Source organism: Coregonus clupeaformis, chromosome 1, assembly GCF_020615455.1.
Source record: "Coregonus clupeaformis isolate EN_2021a chromosome 1, ASM2061545v1, whole genome shotgun sequence".
Classification (NCBI taxonomy): Eukaryota; Metazoa; Chordata; class Actinopteri; order Salmoniformes; family Salmonidae; genus Coregonus; species Coregonus clupeaformis.
In genome coordinates, this window is record NC_059192.1 from 49,739,287 (window position 1) to 49,755,209 (window position 15,923).

Here is a 15,923-nt window from a genome sequence, read left to right on the forward strand (position 1 = left end):
CCCTAAATAGTTATTGCATAGTTTGGAGCTGTGCTTTGGGTCATTGTCCTGTTGTAGGAGGAAATTGGCTCCAATCAAGCGCCGTCCACAGGGTATGGCATGGTGTTGCAGAATGGAGTGATAGCCTTCCTTCTTCAAGATCCCTTTTACCCTGTACAAATCTCCCACTTTACCACCACCAAAGCACCCCCAGACCATCACATTGCCTCCACCATGCTTGCCAGATGGCATCAAGCACTCCTCCAGCATCTTTTAATTTGGTCTGCGTCTCACAAATGTTCTTCTTTGTGATCCGAACACCTCAATCTTTGATTCGTCTGTCCATAACACTTTTTTTCCCAATCTTCCTCTGTCCAGTGTCTGTGTTATTTTGCCCATCTTAATCTTTTATTTTTTTTGGCCAGTCTGAGATATGGCTTTTTCTTTGCAACTCTGCCTAGAAGGTCAGCATCCCGGAGTCTCCTCTTCACTGTTGACGTTGAGACTGGTGTTTTGCGGGTACAGTGATCCCTCGCCACTTCGCGGTTCACTTATCGCGGATTCGCTATTTCGCGGATTTTCATAATGCATTTTTTTTTTTTTGGTGCATTGTGCTCTGCATTCTGATTCGCTAAAAACTCACTCCCGCTTCTTGTATCAAAACATGCTACGAATTGTGCTATCATTTTGTCGTCTCGTGCAGTTATGTGTACGTACATAAAACAGCTTGGCAAATTTACATTAAGTTGGCCAAATTATCTTGTAATTTCGAACATCTCCTAATGAAATGGGACCCTTTGATGAGCCGTTCGTTACAGTTCTCCAACGTAATCGATGGTGGCATGTCGGTGTACAAGGATCTTTTTGCAAAGAAGAAAAAAGAGCGACAACAGCTGCCTATCACTATGTTCTTCTCCCGAACAAACACACCTGCACCGCGGGCTTCAGAAGAAGAGAACACTGCAGAGCGCAGTCAGGATGCAGCGGCCCAGTCTGAAGAGCAGTGAAACGGCCTACACGTGAGTCACTGTATTTGTATACATGTAATAGTTGCTAATTGTAAAAAAAAAAAAGTTTTCTATTTCGCGGATTTCACTTATCGCGGGTCATTTTCGGAACGTAACCCCCGCGATAAACGAGGGATTACTGTACTATTTAATTAAGCTTCCAGTTGAGGACCTGTGAGGCGTCTGTTTCTCAAACTAGGCACTCCAATGTATTTGTCCTCTTGTTCAGTTGTGCACCGGAGCCTCCCACTCCTCTTTCTATTCTGGTTAGAGACAGTTTGTGCTGTTCTGTGAAGGGAGTAGTACACAGCATTGTACGAGATCTTCAGTTTCTTGGCAATTTCTCGCATGGAATAGCCTTCATTTCTCAGAACAAGAATAGACTGACGAGTTTCAGAAGAAAGTTATTTGTTTCTAGCCATTTTGAGCCTGTAATCGAACCCACAATTGCTGATGCTCCAGATACTCAAATAGTCTCAAGAAGGCCAGTTTTATTGCTTCTTTAATTAGCACAACAGTTTTCAACTGTGCTAACATAATTGCAAAAGGGTTTTCTAGTGATCAATCAGCCTTTTAAAATGATAAACTTGGATTAGCAAACACAACGTGCCATTGGAACACAGGACTGATGGTTGCTGATAATGGGCCTCTGTACACCTATGTAGATATTCCATTACAAATCAGCCGTTTCCAGCTACAATAGCCATTTATAACATTAACAATGTCTACACTGTATTTCTGATCAATTTTATGTTATTTTAAATGGACAAAAAATAGCTTTTCTTTCAAAAACAAGGACATTTCTAAGTGACCCCAAACTTTTGAACGGTAGTGTAAATCGTGCATGCAATGCTGGTTCAGTAAAATAACCTAGTCCATTTGAAATGAATTATAGTGTAAACTAATCCAAGTGTAGGCCATGACACATGGTGAATGGAGAAGTAGGCTAAACGTGGTCAGCACCGGATCAAAATAGCAGCAAGAAGTCTCCTCCGGGTGAACTGTCCATTGTGCTGTCATTCAAGGTCCTTTATTTACCTTGTTTGTAATGAGCATGGGACGGTCCCCAGGGCCCAGACATCCATCACTCATCTTGAAACAGAATCTGCCTTATATGCTATACAGCCCACGCGGAGATGCGGCAATATCGTTGATGTTATTGTGAAACATGAAGCATATGTATTCAAAAACGCTAGTAGCCTACCCTTTCGGTGTCGTTTTATCAAATTAATCCGCATCGCCCAAAAAAACGAATCAATGAAAATACCAACTGGGCAAAAACTGGTTGCATCAACGTTGTTTCCACGTCATTTCAACAACAACAAAATACACCTGATGACGTTGAATCAACGTGGAAAACTGATTGGATTTGCAAAAAGTCATCAACATAAGGGAATTTCGTATTTTTTTCACCCAACCTTTAACCTAAATCCAGTGACATAGTGACATTTTTGTTGATTTCACGTTGAATTCACATTAGTTTACATCTCAACCTAATGTAAATCAAAACTAGACGTTGAAATGACGTATTTTCCCAGTGTCTTAACATTTATAGGCTTGGTTATGTTCTCCGCAGTCTCAATTCTTTAAAAACTAATGTCGTGAATAAAATGGACAAATGTAGGCTATCCTTATATTTGAATTGTGAATAATTTACGAAGACAGTATTATTCGGTTATGTGCTGGTGTTATTTTGGTAGTGTCATCTTGGTGCAATCATTCATTGCTGTAACCTACCTACAAGTTCGTGATCTGACTGGCAAGGCATTCACACACACTTACCTTCCAAGGTGAAAGGGCGTTCTGCGGCGAATAGGCTGGATCCCGTGGGAAACATAAGTGGACCGAGGATTTAACAATCCGTCAGCGCTCGTTCCATTCTCTGGTGATTCTCTACAGGCTATCCCATATACATCTAGCCAGAACTCCGAGTCTCTGCCTAATCTGCCAAAAAGTGTTAAACCCAAGCCTCAACAGTCCGATTTCCACCCTCCACTTTTCCGAAAAGCAGAGTGAAAAACATCTGTCAATTACACTTTTCTTTTGTGTGCCTGCAATGGGGGTGTTGCAGTTGGCTTCTGCTCAGATTGGATGAATCCAGCGGAGACATATGCATCAGCATACAAGCTACAGACCTACCACAAGATGAGCATCTTACTTGTGAAGCGAAGGCGGCTGCACTGTGCTTTGTATGTGAAAGTGTCGAAAAGCAGCCTTTCAGACCTTACCTAGGCTACCAGTCTAGTTTTGGGTGAAGGTACCAAGCAAATGGGACAGTTTACCCCATGGTCCTAAAGAATGCGGGGTCTTTCAACTCGTTTACATACTTTTTCGTGCTGAAATATAGGGCTGCCATCAATATCAATGAACCATGTTTTGGTAACCCATCTGATACTATTATAGTAGGTCAATCCTATACTGCATTTTATATTGACTCACAAATATGACAATGTAATATAATGTGATTGTTGAAAGGGGCATTATTGACCTCAGTTTCTAGCTCGCTGTTGCTTGTCATATCAAATTATACTATGCTGCCCCCAGGTGTATCTGTGCTCGAACAACAGGGGAAGAGCTGCTACTTTAAATCTTACTGAATTTCTTGTTGAACAGAAATTCAATTCAAAGATTAAATAATTTTTGCATTTATTTGCATATAGTCTTTTGACATCTAAAAGACAATGTATTTCAGCACTAGACAGCTCCAATTTACAGAGAAAATAGGGTGTGAATTAAGCTAAGCAAAAAAGAAAAATCATGTGATTATGAAATCGTGTAAACATCCTGATTGAAGTGTGACCAATCAGCTTCAAATATCAGCTTGATTGATTTTGCTGATTTATTCTAATCAAATGCTTTCCTTCAAGATCTACATGGATGCATGAGCTTGTTGTAATGTATTTATGTTTTCCACATTTTGTTGTGTTAGAGCCTGAATTTAAAATGGATTGATAACATTTAGATTTTTCTGTCACTGGCCTACACACAATACCGCTTTAATGTCAAAGTGGAATGATATCGTTATGGCGAGCCTAAATAATTTCAGTAGTAAAAATGTGCTTAACAAGTCACATAATTAGTTGCATGGACTCACTCTGTGTGCAATAATAGTGTTTAACATGATTTTTGAATGACTACCTCATCTCTCTACCCCACACATCTGTAAGGTCCCTCAGTCGAGCAGTGCATTTCAAACACAGATTGAACCACAAAGACCAGGGAGGTTTTCCAATGCCACGCAAAGAAGGGCACCTATTGGTAGATGGTAAAAATACAGAAGAGTAGACATTGAATATCCCTTTGAGTATGGTGAAGTTATTAATTACACTTTGGATGGTGTATTAATACTCCCAGTCACTACAAAGATACAGGCGTCCTTCCTAGCTCAGTTGCCAGAGAGGAAGGAAACCGCTCAGGGATTTCACCATGAGCCCAATTATGAATTTAAAACAGTTACAGAGTTTAATGGCTGTGATAGGAGAAAACTGAGGATGGATCAAAAATATTGTAGTTACTCCACTATAGTAACCTAATTGACAAAGTGAAAAGAAGGAAGGCTGTACAGAATACAAATATTCCAAAACATGCATCCTGTTTGCAACAAGACACTAAAGTAATACTGCAAAAAATGTGGCAAAGCAATTACCTTTTTGTCCTGAATACAAAGTGTTATGTTTGAGGCAAATCCAATACAACACATTACTGAGTACCACTCTCCATATTTTCAAGCATAGTGGTGGCTGCATCTTGTTATGGGTATGCTTGTAATCGTTAAGGACTGGGGAGTTTTTCAGGATAAAAAATAAATGGAATGGAGCTAAGCACAGGTAAAATCCTAGAGGAAAATCTGGTTCAGTCTGCTTTACTCCAGACACTGGGAGATGAATTCACCTTTCAGCAGGACAATAACCTAAAACACAAGGCCAAATCTACACTGGAGTTGCTTACCAAGAAAACAGTGAATATTCCTGAGTGGCCGAGTTACAATATTGACTTAAATCTACTTGAAAATCTATGGTAAGACCTGAAAATGGTTGTCTACCAGTGATCAACAACCAATTTGACAGAGCTTGAAGAATTTTGAAAAGAATAATGGGCAAATGTTGCACAATCCAGGTGTGGAAAGCGCTTAGAGACTTACCCAGAAAGACTCATAGCTGTAATTGCTGCCAAAGGTGCTTCTACACAGGGGTGTGAATACTTAGGTAAATTAGATATTTCTATATTTCATTTTCAATAAATTAGCAAACATTTCTAAAAACATGTTTTCACTTTGTCATTATGTAGTATTGTGTGTAGATGGGTAAAAAATAAACACAACAAAATGTGGAATAGGTCAAGGGGTGTGCATACCTTCTGAAGGCACTGTACATGCATAGGTCCCCACCTACTACATTGACTTCTTACCATTAAGCTATGCCCTAACCCAAATCTCCATTAGAGTCTGTCTGGATGATTCTCCATATTCTGACATGACAATCAAGTTCTTAGTGCCACCAGAAATTGATCATCACTCTTATTTGTACTAAATAACAATTGTTATTGTGGCTAGTACATTTATTGTGGAGGTTGTGTACACCCATAGAGGGCAGTAAGCGCTAGGGAAGCTACGTACGTCACCATTAACTGATAGAACAAGAGATCAGAAATTCTGAGAAGTGTCCAGCTGCATACTGTGTGCACTGAAGGCATGTGCGTGTGTCTCAGATGTGTTAATTTTTTTGTGAATTATTGTTTTTATAGGATCACATCAAAGGATGGTTGCCAAGATGGCGCTGACAGACACGGTCACACTGTTTCGAGCTCCTACCCAACATTGCAGGATTTAGTTTTTTTGTGTTACTTCTTACATTATTTGCTCAGAACGTTTCTAGTATTATTACCTACAGCCGAAAATAACTTTGGGATATTAGATCGGTGTTCACTCACCAGAAATTCAACCAGAAACTCGACTTCCCTGGCCTGGATCCTTTGTTTGAACTTCCAGCCCCATTCATCCAGGGTGCTAAACCAAAACGTTGACGAATGAGAAGAGGGAGGAGAAGTGGGGTTCTAGTCAGACTCATGCGACGAGCAAACCATCCACCACTTCCAAGTATATTACTCACTAACGTTCAGTCCCTGGGCAATAAAGTAGACGAGGTCAAGGTGAGGATCTCCTTCCAGAGAGACATAAAGGACTGTAACAAACTCTGTTTTACGGAATCATGGCTCTCTCCGTTCATCGCGCGGACAGGAAGAAGGAACTCTCTGTGAAACACAAAGGTGGAGGGTTATTTCTCATGATTAACAACTCATGGTGTGATTGTGGTAACGTACAGGAAGTCCTTGTTCTCCTGATCTGGAATACCTCACCATCAAATGCAGACCACATTACAATTGCCGTGTATATTCCCCCCCAAGCCGACACTGCGACGGCTCTCAAGGTACTACACTGCACTTTGTGCAAACTGGAAACAGCATTTATTGTAGCTGGGGACTTTAATATAGGAAATCTCCTGAAACGCTCCTGTGGTGCACGCGGAGAGAACACACTTGACCATTTGTTAAAACCCTTCTGGGACGGACTACAAGGCCCTCCCTTTGGCAAATCAGCAAAACTGAAGGTGCGAACCACCGCATTAACGATGGCAAGGTGATTGTGAACACGGACGTGTACAAACCGACCAGCTACGACCTCCATAAAGTAATCAAAGAAGCAAAACAACAGTACAGGGGCCAAGTGGAGTTGCAATTCAACGGCTCAGACACAAGACGCATGTGGCAGAGACTTCAGACAATCACAGATTATAAAGGGAAAGCCAGCCATGTCGCGGACACAGACACCTTGCTCCCGGACAAGCTAAACACCTTCTTTGCCCGCTTTGAGGAAAACAACACAGAGCTGCCGACGTGGGCCCCCGGCACTCACGAGGACTGCGTGCTCCCGATCTCCGAGGCCGACGTGAGTAAGACATTTAAGCGTGTTAAACCTCACAAGGCTGTCGGCCCAAACGGCATCCCAAGCCGCGTCCTCAGAGCATGTGCAGACCAGCTGGCTGGAGTGTTTACGAACAAATTCAATCTCTCCCTATCCCAGTCCATTGTACCCACAGTCCATTGTCCCCAGTTCAAAATGTCCACCACTGTTCCTGTACCCAAGAAAGAGAACATAACTGTACTAAATTACTATCACTGCATAGCACTCACTTCTGTCATCATGAAGTGCTATGGAGGCTAGTTAAGGCTCATATAACCTCCACCTTACCCAACAATTTGCATACAGCCCCAACAGATCCACGGATGACACAATCACCATTGCACTGCACACTGCCCTATTCCACCTGGACAAGAGGAATACCTATGTAAGAATGATGTTAATCTACCACAGCTCAGCCTTCAACACCATAGTGCCCTCCAAGCTCATCACTAAGCTCAGGGCCCTGGGACTGAACCCCTCCCTTTGCAACTGGGTTCTAGACTTCCTGATGGGCCAATCCCAGGTGGTGAAGGTAGGCAACAACACCTCTGCCACGCTGATCCTCAACACGGGGCCCCACAGGGGCGACTTACAAATCCAGAGCGACTTACAAATAGGTGCATTCACCTTATAGCCAGTGGGATAACCACTTTACAATGTTATTTTATTTTATTTTATTATTATTTTATTTTTTTGGGGGGGGTGGGTTGGGGTAAGGGGGAGGTAGAAGGATTACTTTATCCTATCCCAGGTATTCCTTAAAGAGGTGGGGTTTCAAATGTCTCCGGAAGGTGGTGAGTGACTCCGCTGTCCTGGCGTCGTGAGGGAGCTTGTTCCACCATTGGGGTGCCAGAGCAGCGAACAGTTGATGACACAACAGTGGTAGGCCTGATTACCAACAATGACGAGACAGTCTACAGGAAGAAGGTGAGAGCCCTGGCTGAGTGGTGCCAGGAAAATAACCTCTCCCTCAATGTCAACAAAATTAAGGATTGTGGACTACAGAAGACAATAGAGAGAGCACGCCCCCATCCACATCGATGGGGCCGCAGTGCAGAGGGTCAAAAGCTTAAAGTTCCTCGGCATGCACATCACGGAGGACCTGAAATAGTTCCTTCACACAGTGTGGTGAAGAAGGCGCAACAGCGCCTCTACGACCTCAGGAGGCTGAATAAATTTGTCTTGGCCCCTAAGACAAATTGTGGTCCTCTGTAGCTCAATTGGTAGAGCATGGCGCTTGTAATGCCAGGGTAGTGGGTTCGATCCCCGGGACCACCCATACATTAAAATGTATGCACACATGACTGTAAGTCGCTTTGGATAAAAGCGTCTGCTAAATGGCATATTATATTATTATATTATAAGACCGTCATGAACTTCTACAGATGCACCATCTAGAGCATTCTGTCGGCTGTATTATCATCAAGGACCTTAGCCACCCGAGCCACAACCTGTTCACCCCGCTACCATCTAGAAGGCAGAGACAGTACAGGTGCATCAAAGCTGGGACTGACAGACTGATGAACAGCTTCTATCTCCAGGCCATCAGACTGTTAAACAGTCACCACTAGCTGGCCTCCGCCCAGTGCCCTTCCCTGAACCTTAGACACTGTGACTAGCCGGCTATCACCCGGTACTCTACCCTGCACCTTAGAGACTGCTGCCATATGTACATAGAGTCATTGAACACTGGTCAATTTAATAATGTTTACATACTGTTTTACCCTATTTATACAGTGCATTTGGAAAGTATTCAGACCCCTTAACTTTCTCCACATTTTGTTACATTACAGCCTTATTCTAAAATGGATTCAATTGTTTTTCCCCCTCATCAATCTACACACAATACCCCATAATGACAAAGCAAAAACAGGTTTTTAGAAATGTGGGCAAATTTATTACAAATAAAACAACAAAAAACAAAAAATAGAAATACCTTATTTGCATTAGTACTCAGACCGTTTCCTCAGTACTTTGTTGAAGCACCTTTGGCATGACTATTCTAGTCATGGCTCATCCTATATAACTACTGCTATACATACCTTTTCTATTCATATACTGTCCATACACACATTCACATACATATACAGTGGGGGAAAAAAGTATTTAGTCAGCCAACAATTGTGCCAGTTCTCCCACTTAAAAAGATGAGAGAGGCCTGTAATTTTCATCATAGGTACACGTCAACTATGACAGACAAAATGAGAAAAAAAAATCCAGAAAATCACATTGTAGGATTTTTAATTAATTAATTTGCAAATTATGGTGGGAAATAGGTATTTGGTCAATAACAAAAGTTTCTCAATACTTTGTTATATACCCTTTGTTGGCAATGACACAGGTCAAACGTTTTCTGTAAGTCTTCACAAGGTTTTCACACACTGTTGCTGGTATTTTGGCCCATTCCTCCATGCAGATCTCCTCTAGAGCAGTGATGTTTTGGGGCTGTCGCTGGGCAACACAGACTTTCAACTCCCTCCAAAGATTTTCTATGGGGTTGAGATCTGGAGACTGGCTAGGCCACTCCAGGACCTTGAAATGCTTCTTACGAAGCCACTCCTTCGTTGCCCGGGTGGTGTGTTTGGGATCATTGTCATGCTGAAAGACCCAGCCACGTTTCATCTTCAATGCCCTTGCTGATGGAAGGAGGTTTTCACTCAAAATCTCACGATACATGGCCCCATTCATTCTTTCCTTTACACGGATCAGTCGTCCTGGTCCCTTTGCAGAAAAACAGCCCCAAAGCATGATGTTTCCACCCCCATGCTTCACAGTAGGTATGGTGTTCTTTGGATGCAACTCAGCATTCTTTGTCCTCCAAAAAGGCGAGTTGAGTTTTACCAAAAAGTTCTATTTTGGTTTCATCTGACCATATGACATTCTCCCAATCCTCTTCTGGATCATCCAAATGCACTCTAGCAAACTTCAGACGGGCCTGGACATGTACTGGCTTAAGCAGGGGGACACGTCTGGCACTGCAGGATTTGAGTCCCTGACGGCGTAGTGTGTTACTGATGGTAGGCTTTGTTACTTTGGTCCCAGCTCTCTGCAGGTCATTCACTAGGCCCCCCCGTGTGGTTCTGGGATTTTTGCTCACCGTTCTTGTGATCATTTTGACCCCATGGGATGAGATCTTGCGTGGAGCCCCAGATCGAGGGAGATTATCAGTGGTCTTGTATGTCTTCCATTTCCTAATAATTGCTCTCACAGTTGATTTCTTCAAACCAAGCTGCTTACCTATTGCAGATTCAGTCTTCCCAGCCTGGTGCAGGTCTACAATTTGGTTTCTGGTGTCCTTTGACAGCTCTTTGGTCTTGGCCATAGTGGAGTTTGGAGTGTGACTGTTTGAGGTTGTGGACAGGTGTCTTTTATACTGATAACAAGTTCAAACAGGTGCCATTAATACAGGTAACGAGTGGAGGACAGAGGAGCCTCTTAAAGAAGAAGTTACAGGTCTGTGAGAGCCAGAAATCTTGCTTGTTTGTAGGTGACCAAATACTTATTTTCCACCACAATTTGCAAATAAATTCATTAAAAATCCTACAATGTGATTTTCTGGATTTTTTTTCCTCAATTTGTCTGTCATAGTTGACGTGTACCTATGATGAAAAAAAACAGGCCTCTCTCATATTTTTAAGTGGGAGAACCTGCACAATTGGTGGCTGACTAAATACTTTTTTCCCCACTGTATTTGTATTCTGGACTCTGGTCCAGAAGCTAATTTCCTGCAATTCTCTTAATTTTGCCATGGGGTTTGTACTGTGTATTTAAATACTGTATTCTCAACATAGCTCATTCTAATCTTTCTACTACTGTACATTGCATTTTAGTTACACTGTTTATACACACCGCATATTTATTTATATACAGGATTCTTGACATAGCTCACTCTAATATATCTACTGCTGTACATATCACTCATAGTATATCTTGTGTAAATTCATCCGGTGTATATACAGTGGGGGAAAAAAGTATTTAGTCAGCCACCAATTGTGCAAGTTCTCCCACTTATAAAGATGAGCGAGGCCTGTAATTTTCATCATAGGTGCACGTCAACTATGACAGACAAATTGAGGAAAATAAATCCAGAAAATCACATTGTAGGATTTTTTATGAATTTATTTGCAAATTATGGTGGAAAATAAGTATTTGGTCACCTACAAACAAGCAAGATTTCTGGCTCTCACAGACCTGTAACTTCTTCTTTAAGAGGCTCCTCTGTCCTCCACTCGTTACCTGTATTAATGGCACCTGTTTGAACTTGTTATCAGTATAAAAGACACCTGTCCACAACCTCAAACAGTCACACTCCAAACTCCACTATGGCCAAGACCAAAGAGCTGTCAAAGGACACCAGAAACCAAATTGTAGACCTGCACCAGGCTGGGAAGACTGAATCTGCAATAGGTAAGCAGCTTGGTTTGAAGAAATCAACTGTGAGAGCAATTATTAGGAAATGGAAGACATACAAGACCACTGATAATCTCCCTCGATCTGGGGCTCCACGCAAGATCTCATCCCATGGGGTCAAAATGATCACAAGAACGGTGAGCAAAAATCCCAGAACCACACGGGGGGGCCTAGTGAATGACCTGCAGAGAGCTGGGACCAAAGTAACAAAGCCTACCATCAGTAACACACTACGCCGCCAGGGAATCAAATTCTGCAGTGCCAGACGTGTCCCCCTGCTTAAGCCAGTAAATGTCCAGGCCCGTCTGAAGATTGCTAGAGTGCATTTGGATGATCCAGAAGAGGATTGGGAGAATGTCATATGGTCAGATGAAACCAAAATAGAACTTTTTGGTAAAAACTCAACTTGTCGTGTTTGGAGGACAAAGAATGCTGAGTTGCATCCAAAGAACACCATACCTACTGTGAAGCATGGGGGTGGAAACATCATGCTTTGGGGCTGTTTTTCTGCAAAGGGACCAGGACGACTGATCCGTGTAAAGGAAAGAATGAATGGGGCCATGTATCGTGACATTTTGAGTGAAAACCTCCTTCCATCAGCAAGGGCATTGAAGATGAAACATGGCTGGGTATTTCAGCATGACAATGATCCCAAACACACTGCCCGGGCAACGAAGGAGTGGCTTCGTAAGAAGCATTTCAAGGTCCTGGAGTGGCCTAGCCAGTCTCCAGATCTCAACCCCATAGAAAATCTTTGGAGGGGAGTTGAAAGTCCGTGTTGCCCAGCGACAGCCCCAAAACATCACTGCTCTAGAGGAGATCTGCATGGAGGAATGGGCCAAAATACCAGCAACAGTGTGTGAAAACCTTGTGAAGACTTACAGAAACATTTGACCTGTGTCATTGCCAACAAAGGGTATATAACAAAGTATTGAGTAACTTTTGTTATTGACCAAATACTTATTTTCCAGCATAATTTGCAAATAAATTCATTAAAAATCCTACAATGTGATTTTCTGGATTTTTCTTTCTCATTTTGTCTGTCATAGTTGACGTGTACATATGATGAAAATTACAGGCCTCTCTCATCTTTTTAAGTGGGAGAACTTGCACAATTGGTGGCTGACTAAATACTTTTTTTCCCCACTGTACATATAGATTGCATTTGGTTACATTACTGTTACAGTGCTATTTGGGTTGTTAACTGGATTCGTTCCGACATTTCTTGATTTCTTGTGTTTTTTTTATTGAATTTGTATTATTTGTGTAATTCTTTTACATTTTACTGCATTGTTAGGAGCTAGTAACATAAGCATTTCGCTGCACCCACAATTACATCTGCTAAACTGTGTACGCGACCAATAAACTTTGATTTGATTTGATTTTGGAAATACAATCAATAAAAAAATTGCAGAGGCAGGACTCGATGTGGGTCAGACGAGGGATTTAGTGCTGAGGTAGATCTGGGTGTCGTCGGCGTTACAGTGGAAGTTAAGGTTGAAGTGACGGAGAATCTGACCAAGGGGGAGGATGTAGATAATGAAGAGTAAGAGGCCCAGCACAGAGCCCTGGGGGACACCCTGAGTGACATCAGCGGAGTCAGAGGTATGGCCATTGAGGCAAATGTAGGGGGTCCGGGCAGTTACCATATGGTGTGTTGCACTGGTTTTGCGATATCAGATAGTCAAACCCAGTGGCGGCTCCTGAAAAAATTCTCAGGAGGGGCAATTTTTCTGATGATTTAGGTGACCTACACACATTTTAAAAAAGATATGTCCAGCAACAACATGAAGACAGGGGCAGCATATAAGTCAATACCAGAAGCATTTATTGACTGATCTGGGGAGATGGATTCCAGTTTCTGTGACAGATTATAAATAATCTCTGATGCCTTTGTTATATTAGCTTTTGGTTGAATGTACTGTCGTAGTAAATATATAATGTTATAGCTTGGTCTGACTAAAATCTTGTGCATGACCCATTTTGTGTTGGGCGTTTGTTTTCAATCAATGCTGTTCCTATCCTATAACAATGGACAAAAGAGTCCTATCTTGTCAGCCTTGTCAGCAGGTGGCCAAGGACAACACCCACGCCATAGGTCTCTCAGTTCTTCCAACTCACGAGTTCTTGCTCTGAGGACACACACACACACACACATCATCACTGATAACACACACACACACACACATCATCACTGTTAAACACACACACACACACACATCATCACTGTTAAACACACACACACACACACACAAAAATCCCCTCTCTTTAGGCTGAACATTTGAAGACAGAGAACCCGACTCAGAGCCAATGCAACAGTGGAGGGGACCTCGCCCAACTCATCAGGACCAATCAGAAGATCAGAACTACTAGATTCAACCTACATCATTTATTGTATAAAATGTCAGCACACAATGTTTTCGGGGCTCTCTTCAGATAGCTCCCTAAGAGTTTGACGAACGAGTCCGTGCACGCGATTCCAGATATCTTTACCTCTGAATAAACTGCCTTTATTATACCATATCGACCCTGTCCAAAGTCTCTACTTGGTCTCAGTTCTCCAGTAAACTTGTGATTATCAACAGTACACAACGGTAACAAACAATTGGGGGAACTCACGGGGCAGATAGTAAGGTCGCAGTGACACAGAAAGCAGTTCAATGTCGGGGCTCGGGGTACAGAGTCGCTCTCTTACCAGGATCGATTTTCCCTGTGACTGTCAGATCGAGGTCCGCTCCGACCAGGGTGAAGCCGGCCGGCTCCACTTCTCTGTCCGGGACTCTGTCATCCAGCCAAGTCTCCCAGCTGTATTGGATTCCGCTGCCAGCAACGTTTTCATTATTTAGTCCGTTCGTAGCGGGTATGTACACGATCAACAAGATCAGTCCAAAACCCACCACTGGAAATCCATGGTTGGCAGAATGTTTGTAAACTAAGTGTACAAATTAAAAACATAAAATAACGCCACTAAGTGTACAAATTAAAAACATAAAATAACGCCACATTGCAGGTCGCAACAGAGACGCTGCTAGCCGCTATTTGCTTAGTTACGTTCATGGTTACGTCACGTATGACGAAAGCGCGTAAGTGCAAGCCCACAGACACCCATAGAGAATGTATTGAAAGCTTTGAAATTTGAAAAAAATAGATTTTACATGACAGGCTATGAGAGACTTCTGGGCGATTTTCAACCTGACTGAAATCGCCCAAAAACGGGCGGGGCCATTTGAAGCACGACTTTAGCCTGATTTGACATTTAGTGGCAGTCAGATCAGATTACAACACTGATAACTACTGTTGCCGTGATATAATTGATTAGAAAAAAAATCCCTTCCTTTTCCCGTTTGGCAGTGCGTCGCCCATATCGCCCTATTGAACAGGCCGTCCCTGGTCAAACCCATATTGACCAGGCCACACCCACCAAACAGGAGCAAGCGTAAATGCTGTTGAAGAACGGTGCGCACCGTTTTGGGGAAACATGTTTAGTACAAACCGTCACGCAATGTAGCAAAAGATGAAGCGAACTGATGCCGCATTCACGTCATGTCGGGAACTCGTAAATACGACCTTCCCACTGGAAAAAATGCACTTGAACGTCCCTTCAACTCGTAATTACGACTAGGAAACTCAGGTATGATCTCTAGACCCAGATGTTTCCCACATGCTGAACTCTGATGTCACGCACCACTGAAAATGGCAACAAACTTGACCGCGATTTCGGATGTCAATGGTGAGAATGGTTCTTGAGTTCCTTCCGCGCTCCGAACACGTGAACACTCCAAGTCGTTCCTCCGATCACTCTGACATGATGTGAATGCGGCAGCAACACACCCCTGAAACTGGGTCAAGTGGGCGGGGCTACATAAGGTGAACTTTACCAGGAAGTGACTGCCCCTCAACCTTTTTTTGAGTTTTTGTTTGGTCTTCAATGGGCAAAAACGTATTGCAATGGTCTTCAAGCGCAAAAACATAATAAAAGGCATCTGGCAGAAGTAAATTCATTCACAAACAAAAATATACACTCAAGGCCAGTTTATTATGTACACCCATCTAGTACCGGGTCAGACCCCCCCATTGCCTCCAGAACAGCCTGAATTCTTCGGGGCATGGATTCTACAAGGTGTCGGAAACGTTCCACAGGGATGATGGTCCATGCTAAAGCGATGGCATCACGCAGTTGCTGCAGATTGGACGGTGGTACATTCATGTTGCAAACAGCCAATTCCATCTCATCCCAAAGATGCTCTATAGGGTTTGGTCAGCAACCATGTTCAGATAACCTGTGGCGTTCAATTGTTGCTCAGTTGGTATCAAGGTACCTAATGTGTGCCAGGAAAACATTCCCCACACCAGTACACCACTGCCACCAGCCTGTTCCGTTGACACCAGGCAGGATGGGTCCATGGACTCATGCTGCTTACACTAAATCCTGACTCTGCCATCAGCATGATCCAACAGGATTAGGATTTGGTGGACCAGGCGATGTTTTTCCACTCCTCAACTGTCCAGTGTTGGCGATCGCGTGCCCACTGGAGCTGCTTCTTCTTATTTTTAGCTGATAGGAGTGG

General features: G+C 42.9%; 1 protein-coding gene across 2 annotated transcripts in view; it reads right to left on the minus strand.

Moving 5' to 3' along the window:
• Nucleotides 1–3,248, minus strand: part of LOC121569620 (synapse differentiation-inducing gene protein 1) — a 50,762-nt gene extending 47,514 nt beyond the window's left edge. The window contains exon 1 of one of the 2 annotated variants that reach the window (XM_041880730.2): nt 2,769–3,248. The gene's annotated coding sequence lies outside the window, so the exon portion shown is untranslated. Of the gene's footprint in view, nt 1–2,024; nt 2,244–2,768 lie in introns of those variants that run through there. The other variant, XM_041880738.1, reaches the window with a different exon arrangement.
• Between the last annotated feature and the right edge of the window lie 12,675 nt (nt 3,249–15,923).